At 36.6% G+C, this 21,299-nt stretch overlaps 1 protein-coding gene across 1 annotated transcript in view; it reads right to left on the reverse strand.

The window, feature by feature from the left end:
- The window catches only part of TENM2 (teneurin transmembrane protein 2), a 1,512,848-nt gene that overhangs the window by 1,434,757 nt on the left and 56,792 nt on the right, over positions 1-21,299 (reverse strand). Inside the window, exons 2-4 of the mRNA XM_049109164.1 lie at positions 15,038-15,164; positions 12,231-12,268; positions 10,915-11,012 (exon numbers count right to left, since the gene is read on the reverse strand). The gene's annotated coding sequence lies outside the window, so the exon portion shown is untranslated. The remainder of the gene's footprint in view (positions 1-10,914; positions 11,013-12,230; positions 12,269-15,037; positions 15,165-21,299) is intronic.

Here is a 21,299-nt window from a genome sequence, read left to right on the forward strand (position 1 = left end):
CTACTTGGAATGCAATCAATATTCTAAGTAAAGCCTCTTTTATTTTCCCTTAAAAATCTAAACATGATTCGAATGCCAATAATAATAATAATTTATAGATTAGAAATGTCAGAAACTAAAAAATCATGCCTAGATATAATAGATATAAGTATGTTATTATGTGACTAAAAATTTGATCTGGAGAGATATAAAGCAAATTATTAATAGTGGGTAATTCTTGCAAGTGGATAATTGGAAACTTAATTTTTCTATGCTATATATTTTTAATAATATTTGATTTTTAAAATAGAGTGCACTCATTGTTTTATAATAAAGGTGTATGTGATATGTGTTTCTTTTGGTTTTAAGATAGATATATTCTCAATCTAGCCCTCACAATTGAAAAATTAGAAAGGAAAGAGATTGAACTAGAATCTGTACTTTGTAGACTAGATTTATTCACAAGCCACCTTAATGCTTCCTAACATACCTACTAGCATTTGCACAATTGTTTATTTAATACTTTAGCTTCATTCCAAGCAATAAAACTTGGGAAATCATGTGTTTGATATCTTAGTTATATTGAAATAAAAATCTGTTCTTCAGGTACTGCTGCAATGTGCACAATCTTATACGGAGCTGCATTTTGGAAACCTTTGATTAGAGAATCCCTGAGATTCATTTCAGCCCCAAGATTCTACAAGTTCTATAAAGAAAACACTGGGGCACCCTGGTTCTTTGCATTGCCTTATTATTTTTTTTAACTTTCTTGTTTTTTTAGGTAGTATTTAATAATTCAGGATTGTGCAAATTTGCAGACTATTTTCTTGATTACTGAATATTGCACAGTATAGGGGTAGCATAATTTTTTTCCCCATCAAGGGCCAGATAGTAAATCTTTAAACTGTAGACTGTTTCTGTCACTCCCTTTTCCCTTCCTTCTTGTCTTCATCATCTTCTACAATGTTTTTGACGATTTTTCAAAAGATTGATTGATGATTGATTGATTTGAGAGAGTTAGGAAGAAGGGACAGACAGAGAGGGAGAAAGAGAGAGAATCTCAAGTAGACTCCCTTCTGAGGGAAAATTCCCTACGTGGGGCTAGACCCCAAGACCCTGAGATCATGACCTGAGCCAAAACCAAGAGTCAGAGACTCGACCAATGGAGCCACCCAGGCTCTCTTACAATGTGCTTTAAAGGTAAAAGCCATTCTAGCTCCTAAGCATACACAAAGAGGCTGTGAGCTAGATTTGATCCAGAGGCCATAGCTGCTGACCCCTGTAATGCAAAAATGGCTTGTCCTGCAGAATTTTGTAAAAATATAGTATTTTGAACATGGTGGGTATTTAGTAGGTATTTGCTGGTTTGATTTGGAAAGGTATTGGTATTCATACATCTACTTTCTTCTCCTTGTCAACAGCTTTAGTGACAGTTTGGGTAGTAAAAAATGGCTAATAGGAAATGGCAGTTTTCCATGGATTTTAATTATCCAAGTCATTTCTGTACCCCCACTCCATTCCACCCCCACCAGTAAGACAGATACCTCAAAACTCTTCATGGCTCATTGCTTCTTTTGGTACCCAGAAGTTCCAAACCCCTTCATGAGGCACAGTGGGGACATGGAGGAGACACACCTTTACAGAGGCCACAGCTGGCTTTTAAAATACATTTGAGTTTTAACAATTTCACATTCATTTCTGCTAATGATTGGGGAAGTGAAGCTTTCCTTTGAGCCACCTGTCTGCATTTCACCTTTATGGGAAGCTCTGGGCTTAGTGCTTCATCCCACATCAAAACTCACCCCTGGGATTTCCACCTTCAAACAAGTGAAACAAATGCATTCCCGCAGGGGGGCGTGCTGTCAAAAGAGGAGTGAAGTTATCCAGGTAACAGAACTATTCAGATAGGATTGCCTACTTAGAGGAAATCAGTGGCTAACAGAGAATACTTGCAGTGGGGGACCACTTAGCACTCAATCCCACAGGCATCCAATCTCTTTAGAGCCAACCAGGAAAAAAAAAAGGCCCTCTACGTTTACATGAGCCAAGAAAGTGTGTAAAAGACTATACAACACAGTATGTGCTAACCAATATATTTTGATTACCTTTATCCTAACTTTCCCAAATTAACAATCACTTTCCCACCAAGTCATATTTCCTATAGAAATTTGCTTGAACAAAGCCTTCTCTTTAAATCTTTTGCGTTTTACCATTTACCTGAAAAAAGAGATGGATAAGGATAGATGCTTCGTGTTGAAGAAGAAGAAGAAGAAGAAGAAGAAGAAGAAGAAGAAGAGAAGAAGAAGAAAAGAAGAAGAAGAAAGAAGAAGAAAAAAGAAAAGAAAAAAGGAAAAAAGTAGTTCCATTAGCAACTTTGGTAAGAAATTGCTCCACATTGTTCCTCTGACAAGTAATTTTTCCCAGCATGTGTGCATCTTAAAAGTATTGCAAAACAATATCTTAAAATGAACTGATTAGTATGCATGCTCTGTGGTCACATTTAAGTTCTATTTATAAAATCTATTCTGTTCCAGGCTCAGACAAACAAAACTGAAATGCAGCTGTGTAACACATTGATAATTTTCATTAGTTCTAAAAGCCTCAATAGAATTTGCAATTTTATTCATTACATCTAAATAATCCTGGAAAACCCGTTGTGAAGGTGACCTTTCACTTTTTCCCCCTTTCACTTTTTCTTTGTGATTTGTCTGAGTGTGTGTATCTGTGTGTGTGTTCATGCTTATGTGCATGCGTGTGTGTAGGAGAGAGAATCAGGAACGGCTGGGCAGGGGAAGAAGATTTTTACAAGAGTGAAGCGGAAAACAACAAGAAATCAAGTCAGGCAAAGATGAAAAATGAGGTACAGGGAATCAAAATCCTCCACATTTACCTGGAAAGCTCTTTTAACTAGGGGTCTTTTGCCATCATTACTCAGATGTGAACAAACTCAGATTTCTGGAGTCACTGTGTGTTATTGTGGGTGGGCAAATGTGGATTATATTGTAATTCCTCAGGAGTCAGTGCTCTTTTCTGATCTGAAGAGAGAAGGATTTTCCCACAAAGTGAGCCAAAGGACAGACCCATGAAAAAAATACAGTGCTGCTTCTTTCAGCTCAAACTTGCTCTTGCAAAGTAAAACATCGCCTACTTTGGAGATGGCTCCTCTTAACGTGGGTGATTTTTGTCTGTGGATCTTTGAAAAATAATTTTAAAACCCACCCTTGCCAGAATGCTGGAAGCCAGCCACGAAACCACAAAGAAGTCTTTAGAAAATTAAGATAACAAAAAAATAAGAACATAGTATGAAAGGTAAAAAATAAAGATAAACACTTGCAATTTAGTAGCTACTGAGATGATGCTTCAATACTGACCAGGCAATTAAAATGATAAAACCTTGTGTGTAAAGAATGTGAGGCACCTGTCTTAGATAAATATATACGTGTAGATACAAACACTCACACTCAGGGGTTTATCTGATAATTGCTAATTTGGGACTACAGATAATGACAGTTATGAATTACCCATCTTCCTCAATAAGGCTAACCAGGGCCTCAGCAAGGATTATTTTAGCTCAGTGTCTCTAAAGGTATAGTATTAAAAACAACAACAACAACAACAAAAATAGTGGTGGATTTGGGTAAGTGGCAAATTGAAATTCTGGGAAATAATTAGCTTAAGCAAAGCTGGACAGCTTCTATAAAGCTCAGACTATTTAATATGTCTTACATTACATCTCCCATACTGATGGAACCACAAAAACATTGTTTTCTGCAGAGTATCCTACAGAATGTGGGTTCCAGGGGACATCTTTTGGGAATGCTATTTTAAGTGAATAAATGCTTTAGCAACCATTGTCAACTAACAGAAATTTAGAGTCAGATTTAAGAAGACTGTAGAATGATTCTTACTGAGTGAGAAAGGAGAGAATCAAAGCATGGAGTTTTCTTCAGTTCTTCTAGGTTCTCCTGAGAGAGAAAGCTGGGTTTCAGGAAGACTCAAAGAGACACACATGAAAGAAAGAACAAGAGTGAGAAACCTGCCCTTCACTGAAATTTAGTTTGCCCAATTTTAACCCTTTGGCACTCCAATTTAAGACAGAAATTTGAAACCAACAAACTTGAAACGTTCTAGAAATTTCCTTGTCAACCCTTAGATAAACAAGCATCTTCCCAATATAGGGTTACTAGTAAAAATGTGGCTATATAATTATAGGAAATTTCACCTCATTTCAAAATTACTATAACCTGTTAGAAGACAGGCAGCTTACTCTGTTAGAAGATTTTTGGGCAAGAGGATGATACCAAAGGAATCTCTCATCAGTCTATGAAAGAGTATGGAGAGAATGCCTAGGAAAGAATGCATCTGGAGCCATACACTTTAGTGTGAAGAGCTACGGAATTCAGTCACCACAAGGAAGGTTCACAGATTCACCTGCATATCACTGTAGAAGTTAAGAGATTTTTTCAACTGCTTTACCTCATGAAGATTCATAGGCTAGGAAACTTCATGCAGTGTGGCCCATATTCTGAACATAGCTAGGACAACAGGCACATTTATGAATGTTATAAAATAATTAAGCCCTAACAGTTGCTGGCACATTAACATTATGGTAAGGATTTATTGAGTTTGGAGACTTTATGAGAATCAATTACAGGCAAAAAGACCTTGTGGGCCTACAATTATGTAACAGGTTTCTGTAGTCATCATACTAACTCAGCTATGTGAAGCTATTAGAGTTTGATCACTTTTTATAAATATTGAACAGAATACTAGTTTTAAATATATATACATAAACTTTGAAATAAATTAATATTCTATCAACCATTTAAAGAAAAAAATTGTCAATCCTTATATCATTTTAAAATTTTAGGTCAAGTGGATTATAAATCATGTTAATGCTATTGACTTGTGTTGGCTCCACTTTGGCTGATAAAGGAAAGTACCATCTATTCTTTTGCAACATCAGGTGAACCAAGGTATTATTTACAAGTAACAGAACTTTTGAATGATCTGGCAACTTATGCAACTATTATAATGCACCATGAGGAGCATTCACTCTTATTATAACTTCAAATCTGCTTTAATAATGTCAAGGAAATGTTTATTTTCTAGGAAAAATAGTGCTCCAGCTGGAAAGTAGTAAGTTTGGAAAGAATTCAGGTGTGATGAAAGCTATGAAGGCCAAATAGCTACCATTATAAATGCTGTGAATTTAGGACAGGATACCATGCACATTATTAGAGATGATGCCGGCAAAATAAAAGGCAACTCTAATCTAGCTATACTTTGGGTTTGCAAAAATTGTCTTATATAACAAAGTAAATAAGGTGGAAAAATGCCAGTGACATGGCCACAGAATCAGTCCTCAACTATAATGATTACAGATTCAAGCACCTTGAGAATTCACTCCAATTACTTTCTGTTTGTTACTAGGGCAAAATTAATGTTGAATTATGCCAGTTTTTAATTATGAGACCTTTTCAGGAATATACCTTTGGCATAAAATGACACTGTCCTACACCAACATTTCATTTATTCTGAAAGTCATTAACTATCAAGCCAACCTAACAGAGATATACTTGAGTGCTATTCTGTCAATAAGAAAACATTAAGAATAGCTAGGATCTATTGCTTATTATGTACTAAGCATATGGCCAAGGCTTTATATCTACCCTTCCATATAATTCCTAACAACCATTCATTGATGTGTCTACTGGTATTATGAATATCTTATAGTGAGTTTTTTGAAGTGCAGAGTTGATAGACTTATCCAAGATCACAGAGTTTCAAACATATTCTGCAAGTCCAGAGCCTCCACTCTTAACCACACACCATATTAAGGCAAAGTTAAAATGCAAGTACCTAAGAGTTTACCTACATTGCCTATTTCCTGGACTTGCCTTGATTCAACAAAGCTTGTTTTTGATGTGTTTATAAAGCTAAGAAAAATGGTAAATTACTGTGCACACTGTGATTTCTTTAATACCATAAGAGGAAGATAATAAGGATAATGAGGACTGTTCCTTTGTAATTCCAGTGTGATATTTTTGTGGGTGGTTTTCAAAGCACATGGTATGCAATTAGAGATAATGTGGATGGCTCCTTGTTTTCCAGGCGTGTGCCATCCACTGGGCATTTGCTGAGAGTGCTTGATATGTATGCCACAGGAATTGATGTGGACATTTCATTTGCCTCTCAAGTTTGAGAGCCCTCAGGATTTTGGCAGTGGCACATGCCCTCAGATGACTTGTAACGGAGATCTATGAGGAGGAGTCTCTATTATATTTTAAATATAGTTTTCTGCTTCTGACAATATTTCCTCCTTTTCTTTTTTTTCTTCTTCCCTGTACTTAAAATTGTCATAGGAATCAGGAAAGTGACTCTTGAAACTGTGGCCTACTAGCTTGCCTTATTTATTCTCTTGCTATGACTTTCATCATAACTTTTCAGAAGGCACACACCAAAAGAGAACTCTCCTCCCTGCCAAGGCATTTAAGCTCAGCAGAAGCAGATGTCCAGCAGTGTAATTTCTGCCCAAGTGTCACTGATATTATTGAGGAAACATCAAATCAGATGAGTACTGGACAAATTAAAGCCTATTCCCACAGTCTCTCTGCTTGACCTATACTCCTGAAGTTAGATTTACATTAACCTTCTAGCCCTCATATTCCCTAACCTTTACCCATGCATTATAGAAAAAAACTTCTTCCATGAGTGCTGTTCAACAGTGCTTCTGCTTCCATGTGTTTTATAAAACTGTTTTATTTGTCCACTTTTATTGTATTTCCCACACTGTGTTCTATCCATTGTCCTTGCCAAAGTAACTTAACATGCATTTTACATATTTTTCTACATAGCTCAAGTTTTAGTCATTGTTTACCAACCTCCCGAAAAAAAGACATAATATTCTACAGCCTGCTCCGTATCTTGCTTTACTCACAAACTTTTAGTACTTATTATCAAGTATTTTTCATCTCAATTGTTCTATAGCTCTTTATCATTGATGTTCATTGCTTTGATAGGCAATGAAATCTGATGGCAATATTCCATACAACAAAGTTTATTCATGGCATTGAACTAGCCATCTTGGCCCATTCTCAGCTAATGCTGACTGAGTGGAATGAACAGATGTACAGGTGATATATCTGTCCTTAAGGCACATATAATTTAATAGTTAATTTATTTAACCATCTATTCCCTTCAATGTCCACCATGTTCTTAGTACTTTTCTGCAGTCATGCATTAGAAAAAGCATCTGCTTTTATAGGCCTCACTTTCTAGTAATGTTGCAGGAAAGCTGATCATAAACAAGTAAACAAATAAGATAGTGCCAGAGAGTAATACAAGCTCTTAAAAAAGGCAAAATAAAACCGGGATGACAGAAGAGACAACAAATGGCATAGTCAAAAGATGTAACAATTTGAACAAACATCTGAGTGATGAAAAGAATCAGCCATGCTGAGATCTAGACTTGAGGAAGAGCATTAGAGGCACAGAGGCTTTGAATTAGAAATGGGCTGAGAGAATATGAGGAGCCCACAGAGGCCAGAATAAAAAAAAAAAAAAAAAATAGGAGAGGGAGGATTTGAAGGTATGAAACTGTTGAGATGGAAAGGACCCAGATCATGACAAGTTACCAACAAAATAGCTCAGATAACTACTGGCTGTTAAATATCATGAGGATAATTCAAAATGCTGTGGAGATATAAATGAGTGTGTGTGCTTGTGTGTGTGTGCACATATGTATATGAATAATACCCATCTTCATGGAGGAGGTCATAAGAGATATGCTTTAAAAGATGAGGGGGGGGGGGCGCACCTGGTGGCTCAGTGGGTTAAGCATCAGACTCTTGATCTCTCCTCAGTCTTGATCTCAAGGTCCTGAGTTTAAGCCCCATGTTGGAACTTAAAATAAATAAGTAAGTAAATAAATAAGTAAATAAATAAATAAATAAAATAAAAATTTAAAAGTGAAAGATGAATAGGATTTAGACAAATGAAAAATAGAATTGGAAGTGGATCAAAGGGTTTAGCAGCTTGTACGAAGAGTCTGTGCAAGGGAAAATAGAGTGTATAAGGGAGTTCTGTGACTAACAAGTGATCCATTTCAAGTGGGTGAGCAAGAACTGGGAAATACAAAACTTGTAAAGGCTCTGACGGGACTGAATGCCAGAATAAGAAAACTATTGAATAATTAATCTGGAAGGTCACATCACTGAAGGTTTGGGCAGAGGGAAATAAAAATCAGAGGTGAGATATCAAAGGATTTCTCTCACACTGCACTGTTGAATTGGATTAAGTGGGTAAGCCTGGCAATGAAGGGGCTAGGCAGGAGACTTTTTACACAGTTATTCAGAATAGATTTAAGAATTAAGCCAGAGGGCAGCCCCGGTGGTTTAGCGGTTTAGCGCTGCCTGCAGGCCAGAGTGTGATCCTGGAGACCCGGGATGGAGTCCCATGTCGAGCTCCCTGCATGGAGCCTGCTTCTCTCCCTGCCTGTGTCTCTGCCTCTCTCTTTCTCTCTCTCTCTCTCTCTCTCTCCCTCTCTCTCTCTCTGTGTCACTCATGAATAAATAAATAACATCTTAAAAAAAGAAAGAAAAAAAAAAAAAAGAATTAAGCCAGAGACGGGACGCCTGGGTGGCTCAGCGGTTGAGCATCTGCCTTTGGCTCAGGGTATGATCCTGGTCCCGGGATCAAGTCCCACATCGGGCTCCCTGCGTGGAGCCTGCTTCTCCCTCTGCCTATGTCTCTGCTTCTCTCTCTGTGTATTTCATGAATAAATAAATAAAATCTTTTAAAAAATGAATTAAGCCAGAGACAATTGGAGAGAATGTAAAAGAGAATATAGTTGAGAAAAATATTGGACGTGGAATCTGCCCTAGATACAATGCACAATTTCTTCTTCCATCATGTTCATCAGACTCTCTATTTTACTTCTAGTGACTGTGAAAACATCACCTCCTGGGAAAACCAGTTGTGTGGATGCACAACTTTAACTGTCTAAGTTCTTTCCCCGGTTGAACTGGAATCTGCTTCCCTGTAAGTTCCCCTGATGCTAGCTTTAGCTTTTGTAGAAAAGCAGACTATGTGGCCTTCTTCTACAATACATCAAGTATTTATATATATTTGAAACCAACTATTATGTTTATCTTCTGTCATATTCAGGTTAGCCCTTCTCCACTTTTTCTGGCCATGCAGTTTATATGGTTACATGAAATGTGTATTGTATTTTCATAAATAATTAATACGCAATGATTCTTTGCATGCCATTAACAATGACAACATAATTTCCTGAAGGCCTTTTTTTCTCATTTGCAAAAATTTATCTTGTTTAACTTTTTCCTGTACAAATGCTAGGCACTTATTATACAACTGGGGGGCAAGCAAATGGAATCGCCCTGCCCTATACAACATTATTCTAGGCCATGGGTCAGCAAACTATGGCCTTTGAGCTAAGAATGGTTTTCACATTTTTACTTAAAAATGTTGGGAAAATGTTGGAAGAAACCAAAAGAAGAAGAATATTTTGAGATACATAATAATTTTATGAAATTCTAATTTTAGTGTCCATAAATAAAGTTTTACGAGAATGTGCCCATCCATTTATGTATTGTCTATGGCTCTTTTCATGTTTCGACAGAGACTGAATGGCTGGCAAAACCTAAAATATTTACTATCTGGTCCTTTACAGAAGTTGGCTAATATCAATTCTCAGGCCCTGGTGTATCATTTTTTTTGACTGACAGTGTCCGCTTTATTAGGGAGCTAGTTAGAAATGTAGAATCTTAGGCTCTACCCCAGACCACTGAATGAGAATCTATATTTTAACTGATTCCATGAGTGATGTGATTATTCCTTGAATTTCAAGAAGCCAGGATGGAGCAGTGGTTTTCAACTCTGGCTTGCATAAGAATCACCTAAGAGTTTACTGAAATACCTATTTCCGGGTTTTACCCCTAGGAAGTAGATTGGGGTGGGGCCTGAAAGTTTGCATTGCTAATAATTCCCCAGAGATGCTGACACTGCCCTTATTTAATCACACTTTAAAAAGCACTAAGGGACTCCCTTCCACCCCGGTTTAAAGACTTCCTTTGAGAGATTTTCAATCATTATTCCAGCCACAACAAATTCTCTGTCCCTTCTTTGAGCTCTTAGACAACAAACAGGGCTTGATTTACATTTCTGTAATAGTATTTGGCCTTAGTAGATAACTCCAGTGGAAGGAACTTTCTATTTTACTAACTTAATGGCCTCTTGCTGTTTCTCAAACCTGCCAAGCACAGTCCCACCTCAGAGCTTTGGCATACTGTTTCTGCAGCCTGTCAGACAGGTCACTCATGGTTTTCTTCAAACATCTCCCATTCAGCAAGGCATCCTCTGACCTCACTTTCTAAAACTGCTTTCTACCCCCACTCCATCACTCTTATCTCATCTTGCTTTATCTTTCTTCATTGAACTTAATAGCAATTTACATTATGTATTTACTCAATGCATCATTTCTCCAACTAGATTATAAATTCTGTGGTATCAGGGACTTTGTTTTCATTTATTCAACGTTGATTTATTGAGCATCTACTGTGTGCTGGTTACTATTTTTGGAGTAGAAGACACATGGATTTACTTAGGAAAATGGCTATCATTCACTAGGCATTCAATGAGTATCTATTGAATAAATAAATGAATGAATTCCCTTTTAAGCCACTTGCACCAGAATTAAGGTAAACTGCACATAGCCTTTGTTGTTAAGCATAGTAAGTTACAAAAATACCTAATCAAAGTTAATATTCATTGGGTACTTATCATGCGGCAGGCACTTGAAATACTTACAAATTTTATTCTCATTTTCAAAGTTAGAAAATGTGAGAACTAAGGAGGCTATATAACTTTAAGAAGGTTAAACGTGTGCATAAAACAGGTAGTATAACAACACACCTGAAAGGATAACCATCACGTATTCTCCTTCCTCATAATGAAACTTGTAGATAGATTGGCAGGTTTGAGTGGCAGCTGAATGGCACCACAAGATTTATCTGTGAAAATTTAAAAACTCATTCACTAGTCACATCATTTCACAAAAAAAAAGAAGGTAGCTCTAACAAAGATACATATAACCAAATATAACAAAAATGGAAGTGAATAATTAGGTAGATAAAATATGACTAAGAAGTAGTAAATAGGAATAAAAAAATACAACTATGGAAATTACAGGTATTGTCACTGACCTTGTTATTTAGCTCTGAATTTTCTGGTATCTGATATGGGTTGAAATGCATGATCCCCACAGAAAAAGATATGTTGAAATCCTTAACTCTCTGAACCTCAAAATGTGACCTTTTTTTGAAATGATGTCTTTGCGGATACGGTTTATTAAGATGAAATCATCCTGGAGGAGGGTGAGCTCCTAATGTGACTAATGTCCTTATAAGCAGACAGCTACATGAAGACAGGGGACACACAGAAAGCACCATGAAAGGATTGATGCAGAGACTGTAGTGATGCATCTGGGGGCCAAGGAATTCCAAGAATGGATGGCCACCCTGGAGGCTAGAAAATGCAAGGATATTCTTTTTCTCTGCAGATCTCAGAAAGAGTTTGGCCCTGGGGACATCCTGGTTTTAAATTTATAGTCTCTGGAACTTTAAGACAACACGTATTTGTTATTTTAAGCCACAAATTTGTGGTACATTGTTGAGGCAGCCCTTGGAAAAGAAAAAAAAAAAAAGATCTTCTAGAAAAGCATAATATAAGAAGTAAACTTATTTTAGGAATGAAATCTTTACATGTGATATTTAGTGGATTCCTACAGAAAGAAAATGAATTTGCAGTGATTTCAAAGAAGAAAGACATGCTGGTAGCACAATTACCTAACAATACAACAAGACATATTCAGTTCTAGTGAAGGCTGGCATATGGGTGTGTGACTTGCTCTTGAAAGGGTCCTGTGCTTGGTCTAATATTCTGCTCTCAGTGTTCTGAAATTCTTCATAGTTTTTGAACAAGGTCTCCATATTTTCATTTCACTCTGGGCCTTCCAATTAGGTAGCTAATCTGGGCTCTAATAATAAAAGAGTATAGGTGTTAGTACAGGAGTTATTGAATAAACTAATAAAACAGAGTGTGGAGCCTAAAATATGACAGAGATAGTATTTCAGATCGGTAGGGAAACAACAGACATTTTCATAAATGTTGCTGAGACCATTGGTTATACACATGGAAAGACAGGACTAATTTGGAGCCCAAATACATACCATAGTTTAAAGAATCAATTCCAAGGACATTAAAAGACCTAAATGAGAAAGCAGAAATATGTTACACTGAGAAGACAATATTTGAGAATATCGCAGTGTTCTTGGGTATAGGAGACTTCTTGAATGAGTTGTAAAAAAACAGAAATCATTAAAAAATTGATAAATTCATCTATGTTATAATTAAGTACTACTTTTGCATGTACTCCTTCTGCTTTGGGGAGATGTGAAATTTGAAATCGTACCTATGAATGTCAGGGCCTTGATCTTGGATTAGTAGCCCAAATGGGCAGGGTTCATGTCCAGAGCTGAGCTTTCTGACTTATTTTCTTTCCTAAGTGCTTTCCCTTCTTTTGTGGAACTTTTGGATTACATGTCAAAAAGGAGTGAGGACCAGTGAAAGAGGATGGTCAGTGAGTTAGGAATCATCTTTGGGCTGACTCATCCGTAAGTTTAGCTACATACAGGAGAAATTGTTCTAATAAATAGACTAGGGTAATGGGAGCCAGATTTCTCACTGTTGGAGAAAGGAATTAGGAACTTGGAACAAAAAAGACTAGACTAAACTCTGGTGCTCGATAAGCATCAGAGAATACCAAGATTAAAAAAAAAAAGAAAAGAAAATACCAAGATTTTTAACTTGTCTACCTACATATATAGGGGTGTGTGTGTGTGTGTGTGTGTGTGTGTGTGTGTGTGTACACGTGCACATTCAAGCACATACACATATAGATCTGTATTTCCTATCTGTGTTTAATAAAAGAACCTAGAAGTGATGATACCTCAGTAGCAGTGAACCTACTGAATACCCAAATCCGAGTTTCTAAATACTATCTTTCACTAAAAGAACTTAGACTCCATAAAGAAATGGCTGACTGGGCAGCCCGAGTGGCTCAGCAGTTTAGCCCAGGGCCTGATCCTGGAGACCCTGGATCTAGTCCCATGTCGGGCTCCCTGCGTAGAGCCTGCTTCTCCCTCTGTCTGTGTCTCTGCATCTCTCTCTCTCTCTCTCTGTCTCTCATGAATAAATAAATAAAATTAAAAAAAAAAAAAAAAGAAAGAAAGAAATGGCTGACTTGACAGGAAAAATATAAAATGAGCCTGCTAAAACTACCTGAGCTAGAATGTAAGGAAATACACAAAGAATGACAAGGCCATGTCAAAGGTCACAGAAGCCGGTTTGAAGGGGCTTCCATCAGCTACACCCTTGGATAATTTTACTATGGAAATAGATAGTGGTAGTAAAGGATTGCAAACCTTTGAGTTAAATAGGAATGCATAAGTCTATATTGATATAAGTAAACAAATACTAATCAATTAATTAATTAATTAAATGGAAAGGAAGGAAAAACTCTACCTTGCAGTAGTTTGATAACCGATAAATCTAGATAGAATTAGAAAATCACCACTTGTCAAGCACCTGTGTCATAAGTCAGGAAAAGAATCACTGATGGATCCTAAATCTGGTAGGTGAAAGAGGAAAAGGATTTGTATAAAATTTCAAAGAATATCCTCATAATATACTAATAAGTGACTTATCAATAAATTAATTGACAATAATTAATTGGCATTGACATCCAAATTAATTAATTTTAGAGGATAGGTTTCTGCCATTCAACATCCTAACCAAATGATAAAAGTTAACATCACTAGTAATGGGACAGATCAATATAGTATGCCTCCTGATATGATGCATCAAGAATAGCACAATATGACTTCTGTAGAATTCAAAGCAAAAAGCATGGATGACAAGACAATATCACATTCCAAATTAAGAGACAGTCTACAAAGTAATTTGCTTATGCTTCTTAGAAATGTCGAGGTATGAAGAGAAACAAAGACAGAGGAACTGTTCTGGATTATAGAAGACTAAAGAGACATGAGAAACAAATGTGCTCCTGGACTGGATCCTGGGACTATAAAGAACACTATTAATTATATCAAAACCTGAATGGTATCTTTGGACTAAAGGTGATAATTGGGCCAATGTTAATTTCTTGATCTTAATGGATGTCCTATGATTATTCTTTTACATAAAAAAATACACACTGGAATATTAAGAGGCAATGGGGCATCATGTCCCAACTTACTATCAAATGGTTTAGAAAAATGAATTCTAAGTGAAGAGTATATTTGATCTCTGTATATAGTTGTGCAACTTTTAAGTGCAAATCTAAGCTTATTTCAAAATAATTGAAAAACATTAGTTCTTTTATCATAAGACATAACTGCAGCTACAATTTGGGAGAAGATATTTGTAATACAAAACCGATATTAACAAGCAGAGAAGGAATTCCTATGAGTTAGTAAAAAAAAAAAAAAAAAAAAGAAGGATCCAATCCAGTAGAGAAATAGGCAAAATGACCACTAACTTCACAGAATTTTTCAAATGGCCTATAACATTTGAAAAGATGTTCATCTCATTAATAATCAGGGAAATGCAAATTAAAACAACAATGGGACATCACTCATTCCCATTAAGACTGATAGAAATTTAGAAGTGAGATAATATGGATCACCGACCGGTAAAGATGTGAACAACAGAATTCTGATTCTTTTAGTGGAAGTGAAATTTAATGCAACTACTCTGACTACAGCTTGACATCACTAGTAAAATACTAAGTTAAATACAGACTGTATTGGTAGATTGTATTACTGTCACTAAATGTACCCTCACATTTGTCTGCAGTGCTCCTCTCTGCATTTTACATGCCACCTTGCTGAATTCAGACTTAGCCATACTTTAACATTTAAAATATGAATGGAAGTGTTGGGTATAGTGTTGTCTAAAAGTAGAAGCTTTTACTCACAAGTTGTTGTATGTTCCAGTCTTTTTCCTCTGGCACAATCATGGCAATATTACCATTTGAGGCTTCTCTTTCAGACTGGTCCTAGACTGACGAAGTCAGGGGGCAGATCCCCAGCCTACAAATAATGCTCATATAACAAGAAAGAACAATAAACTTCCATTACTATAGCCACTGAGATTTGGCGTTGTCCTTATTTAATTAGATATCCAGCATATTCTAACTTACACTACAACCCTATAATGCTATTAACAGGTATACTAACTATATAAACTTGCAAATGTACACCAGGATGTATTTTTCAAAATATTGGTAGCTCCACTATTTGTAAAAAGAAAATAAAAGAAAGAAAGAAACAATTTTAATCTTGATCAAGAGTGAAATGAATAAATAAGTTGTGTTGTTGTCACACAATGGGATAAATGATCTACAGCTACACACTTCAACAAAAGCCAAGTTTCAAAGATATCATATTGAGAGAAATAATAAAGAGAAGAAAATATACTGTATGGTTTCAATTTTTTAAAAAGAGGTAAAACTAAACAATATATTGTTTATTGAAGCATACATGGGGTAAAAATTATTTTAAAAAAGCAAAGAATGAACACAAAACTTAAGATAGCAGTTACTATGAGAGACGGGGAAGAAAAAAGACATGAATTTAAGAAGCATAAAAACTCTCAGATGTGACAATGTCCTATTTTCTTAGCCTTGTGTAAGTACATAGTGATCATTTTATTTTGTTCTTTAAATAATATATACATATATATTTTTATGCAGCAATTCATGTACAATATATCTCACAATAAAAAAAGGAGGGTAAAGCTTTCTGGATGAGGAGAGTGTAAATTTTCCAAGATACCTAAATATCAATAATATTTTCCATCATCTTATTTCTAAGTATTATTTGTTAATGCAATTAATTTAGATTTTGTCAGTATAGACATAGTGTCCCTTGAAGGAGAATTTTCCTCAGCATTTTTACTTAGTAGCAAAAATTTCAAGCAATCCACATCATTCCTGGTGAATTCTAAGGAAGGTGTGTGTGTGTGTGTGTGTGTGTGTGTGTGTGAATTTGTTTTTATTTAAAGTTTAAGTCTAAAAATAAATAGAAATATTTTTATTGTTTTAAATAGCAGAACCAAACTAAAAGGAAGGCTAGCAACTCAGGTATTGTGGAGTGTCACGGTATTCATTGACCAGAGCCAGATCATAATGTAGTGAATATGTGCACAGATGGAAACCACTTCAGAAGCATATCAGAGAAATGCAACTCACATATTTTTTACCTAAAATCCATAGGGCACTTGCTGTATCAAATGCAGAAATAATACAAGTGGGGAAAAAAACAGTATAAAGACATCACAAAATGTGGATAACTTTTGTTTGAGGGACCTTCTCAGACTAAGTGAAGTAATATTTTTTCATCCCATTATGCCTGATTATTTTTTTAAAAAAAGTCACAGACAAAAATATAAGGTAGGTGACTGAAAGGTAAGTCAATGAGATTGACCAAAAGAAAATGCATTTCCTTTTTACCTCAGAGATCATGACCAAGTCCAAATGCCTAGGAGAAATCCAAATAGGATACCCTTTAGAGGACTTTTTAAGTGAGAGTTACATCAGGTTCTTCAACAGCTGCAGAGATTAATGCAGCTATAAGAAGTATTATAACACTAATACAGATGACCAAATAGGAGAAACACATGATCAGCACAAAGGGTGAGCATACAAATGACCCAGTTACCAAACAACCAGAAAAGGGCTAGTAATATTTGCTGAGAATGAATATCTCAAGATCTGTGGTCAAGTACATGCTCAAAATGAGAGCTGGTCAGGTCAACATCTTGGTTGGTGGCTTGATTACTCTGTAATTTGGATAATAAATAGCAATTCTGACTTGGAAAGGAAATGCTGCCAAGAATTTAAAGGGCTGCAAAATGGTCCCAGATTGATCAGTTGATTCATCCATCTGCCTGCTCATCTATCCATCCATCCATCCGTCCGTCCATCCATCCATTCACAATCAGTAATTCATTCATTAAATTATTCATTTATCAAATGTCATCTGAACATAGATAGGCTAAGCTTTATATTGAACTCTGGTAATTCAAAAAATTGTCAGTGAATAGAGACACATTCCCTACCTTCAAAGAGTTCATAGTCCAGTGCAGAATTTTTCAAACTCAGCACAACTCACGTACAAAATTAATAATTCTTAGCAGTGAGAAGCTGTCTCGTGTATTGAAGGGATGTCAACCTGGCTTCTACTCACTAGATCCCCCATCCTCCTCCTCAGTTCTAACAACCAAAAAATATCCCCAGTTCTTTTGTTAAATGTCCCTGGAGGGGGATAAACAATCCTGGTTGAGAATCACTGGTTTAGCAGAGGAGGCAAATGTGTTCACAAATATTTGAAATCCAGTCTAAAAATTCTGATAATTAAGAACTATTAAACAAATGATAACACAATGAAGACACAGAAAGTGACAATAAGGGAGCCAGGGAACAAAGTGGAAAGAGAAAGTGGGTAGCGGCAAAGAGGGAGAAGGACAAACAGAGAGAAAAAGAGAGATAAAACTCAAACTCCTGACCACTTCTGTGCTGGGAATTAGAGAAAGAATAGACTTTATTATTTTCAGAAGACATAGCTCTGCAATGCAAAGAATGCATTATCTACACCAGGTTAACATACTCCTAGTTTCTTTAATTTCTTATTATAAGACTAATGAATATTTTCCAGCAGGTATAATGCGTCACTGAAATATTTTCAGCTAGAAAGTGACAACCATTCCCTCATTCATTCACTCACTCATTGAGCCAACCAAATTACCAAGCGTTGTTTCAGGTATGGCACTAGGTTTCTGAGGACATGAGATGAAAAAGATACAACACTTGCACTTGAGAATATAAAAAGTCTAACAGAAAACAATTTAGCCAAAAAATATTTTTCAATTCTTTATAAACTAGCTTTCTTGCTAAGTAATAGACAATTTTAGAAAGTTCCTGCCTAACTATTTCACTAACTTGCCTACCACCTGACTTTGGAGCTCAGTCTATAAATGAAGATACGTGAACAAATAGTTATGAAATTCAATGTTAAGCGCTTTGGTGGTGGTATATAAAAATATACTCTGAGAAAAGTGGATCATCTTTGAGGACCTGTAAGGCTTTTGGGAAGTCATATCATTTAAACTGTTCCTAAAGGACAAAGAAAAGAAATTCATTATTTGGAAAAGGGGTAACCAGTAGGTGGAATGGCAAAATAAAAAGATACAAAAAATGTTAGAATGCTCAGGAAACAGCAGGAATTCACTATTGACCTATGACCAGAGTGATAGGGTTATTATCATAATGACTTATTTTCTAATACTCTGTTAATAGCTAGGAGCAGGTAGTTCAGTTCAATAAACAACTGATACGCAACAACACTGGTTTAATGCAAAGACTCCCCTCTTAACACACACACCTATGGACAAGGAAATGCTTCTAAGACTACACTTTTCTTGAATTTTCTGGATGACCAAGATAACTATGTCAGATCTTTCTATTGTAACCTAGAGACCTCAAAATGTAGTCAGCAACCCCAGTGCCTCTAAAAGCACCAACTTCGGGATCCATGGGTGGCTCAGCGGTTTGGCGCCTGCCTTGGGCCCAGGGTGTGATCCTGGAGACACGGGATCAGGTCCCGCGTGGGGCTCCCTGCATGGAGCCTGCTTCTTTCTCTGCCTGTGTCTCTGCCTCCCTCTCTCTCTCTCTCTCTCTCTCTCTGGGTCTCCATTGAATAAATAAAATCTTTTTAAAAAAATAGAAGCACCAATTTTGGCAACGATTCTGAAAGTTCCTTTGTCTACTCAGACGGACCAAAAAACAGGCTGATAGATGGAACTTAATTAACTGAATTAATTCAATTCTCTTCTACTACATTTTAATCTGTACTGTGGAACACGCACCACAAAAACAATAGTACTGAGATCAAAGACGGTGCATGGCTCGCTCTAGCACAGCAAACGTCATGGACCTGCGGATATGTGAAGACTTGCTGATACTCCCCTTGCAAAGGGCTTCAAGAAAATGAATGACATTGGTATGTTCACACAGTACCTTGTGTGACTCATTCATCTCTACCACAGTTGCGGGCTTCTTCTGGCACCGTCACCAGAACAATCAGATCCCACAACTTACATACAGAAGGGACTAACAGGCATTTGGCATACCACAGTGCATGGCACGGGAGCAAAGGAAGACTCAGGGTGTTGTGCACCTTCACAGTCAGAAGCCAGAGTGGCTAAGCACTGCTGCTGGCTCCTCTCCTCACCTTCATGTTCCCCTCCACCCAAGTACTGCTGGATGCTCTCAGCTCCCAGACACTTGCAGAGCCAACACCTCTGGAATCCTCCAAGTATTTGTCTGTTAATGAAACTGATGGACAAGAAAGCAATCGAACTGGTCTTTTAAAATGCATAACTCTGAGTAGGCTGAGTGAGGGGAAAAAAGAGAGGAGCTGCTGCTAAAGGCCAAGGATTCAAGGTTAGAGTCTTCCTTAACTATGCTGATTTTATTAAAGAAGAGAACACAGTCTGTGATGTGCAGAAACATCTATGAGGTATGGATTGGACTAGCCCTTGTTCATCAGCCTAAGAATTGCAGGAGGAGCACAATCTTATGTTTATTCATCACTGGCAGATGCTAATACATTTCTGGATCGACATTTGGCAGAAATATGAATAAACACAGAGAATTCACAATCAGATATCAGAGCTAGAAAGCTGAATACTACTGATGGATTGATTATGTTTTCGAGCTATTTAGATAATTGGACATACTAAGTACAGAGCTTTCTGCAATGATAATGGACCTGTCCCGTTGTGGTCTATTTAACAAACACTTGGACTATTTTTTTAAAGCTTGTTTACATTCCTGTACATCCTGGCTTTATTGATATTCTGTTCTTTGAATTACAGTGTCACCCTAGCAACGCTCCAGAGAAAGTTGAGGAGGGCATTATCATTGTTAACCCACGTTTTCAAAGTGAAAGAAAGCAAACCCCTTCCAGGCTGAATCAGGAACCGGTCTTTCTTATCCTATTATGCCTAAATATGCACCCACGTTTGCTTGTTGGTCAAAGATAGGAGTAACAAGGAGAGAGATGTTTGTATCTCCCGTTTTTAAACAAAAGTATCTTCTTGTGTAAATATTTTACTGCAGATCACTGCCTGACAGTCTCCTCTCCAGATCTTTCCAGACCTCACATCCAATCTTCCAGGTCTCAGCTCAAGTGCCCTCTCTTCTCAGAAAGTTATCAATATACCTCAAGTAGATTCCCAGTAAATAGGCTTTATCTAGTTCTTTTCATAGCATTTACTATCTGAATTATTATGCCTTTGTTGTTCCCACATTATTATATAAATCCCTTAAGAGCAGAGACTATGGGCTATCTTTTCACAACATTCTGTCCCCACAGTCTAATACTGTGCCTGGGAAGTGGTTGGTAAATAATAACTATATGCATATTTCATGAAATTTTAGGACTGTAGACTCTTAAACAGAGCCAATCCTTTGCTACAGAATATGCATGGTCAGGTTGTATCTACTTGCCCAGTTCAGTGGGTGATTTTCATTCTCTTTGCAACATGGCATCTGGTGCTTTAGGCAGCAGGACTGTGTTGGGCCACATTACTTGGACAGTCCATTTCTTTACAGAAATCTATGCCTGGTTCTGATAGATTTTTATGGTCCCCGTTAAAAAATTCTACAGCTCCTCTAACTTTCTAAGATCTCTTCATTGACCACTTCAGTAATTTTGCCTGAGAAAGGAGTGTTAGCATTGGCAACCAAAATTCTTATGGTGCAATGTAACCTACAGATGATGTTTTTATTCTCACCTCTAACATTCCCATAGATTCATTGTGTCAGTTCTTAACTAAATATAACATTCTCCTTGAAATATATCTCATTTTTGGCTGAAATGGTATTCACGTACTGCATGAATTGTGGAGACACTTACAAGGTTTTGTATGAAGAATAGTTAAAATTCTGGATGGGGGGAATATAAATAATATTATTTACTTCAAAGGTACAGAGCTTGATATTCCCCATCTTTATAGAAGTGAAGAATCCTTTTAATTATCAGATAGTCCCAGGCAATTTTGTCCCCTGGGTATAAGCATAACAGTTAAATTCAAATTCCACATGATTTCCCTATAATTCATAAGCTACTTTATGGACTTGATAATAACTTACAGTCTATATTTTTGAAATTGTA

Source organism: Canis lupus, chromosome 4 (genome assembly GCF_003254725.2).
Source record: "Canis lupus dingo isolate Sandy chromosome 4, ASM325472v2, whole genome shotgun sequence".
Classification (NCBI taxonomy): Eukaryota; Metazoa; Chordata; class Mammalia; order Carnivora; family Canidae; genus Canis; species Canis lupus.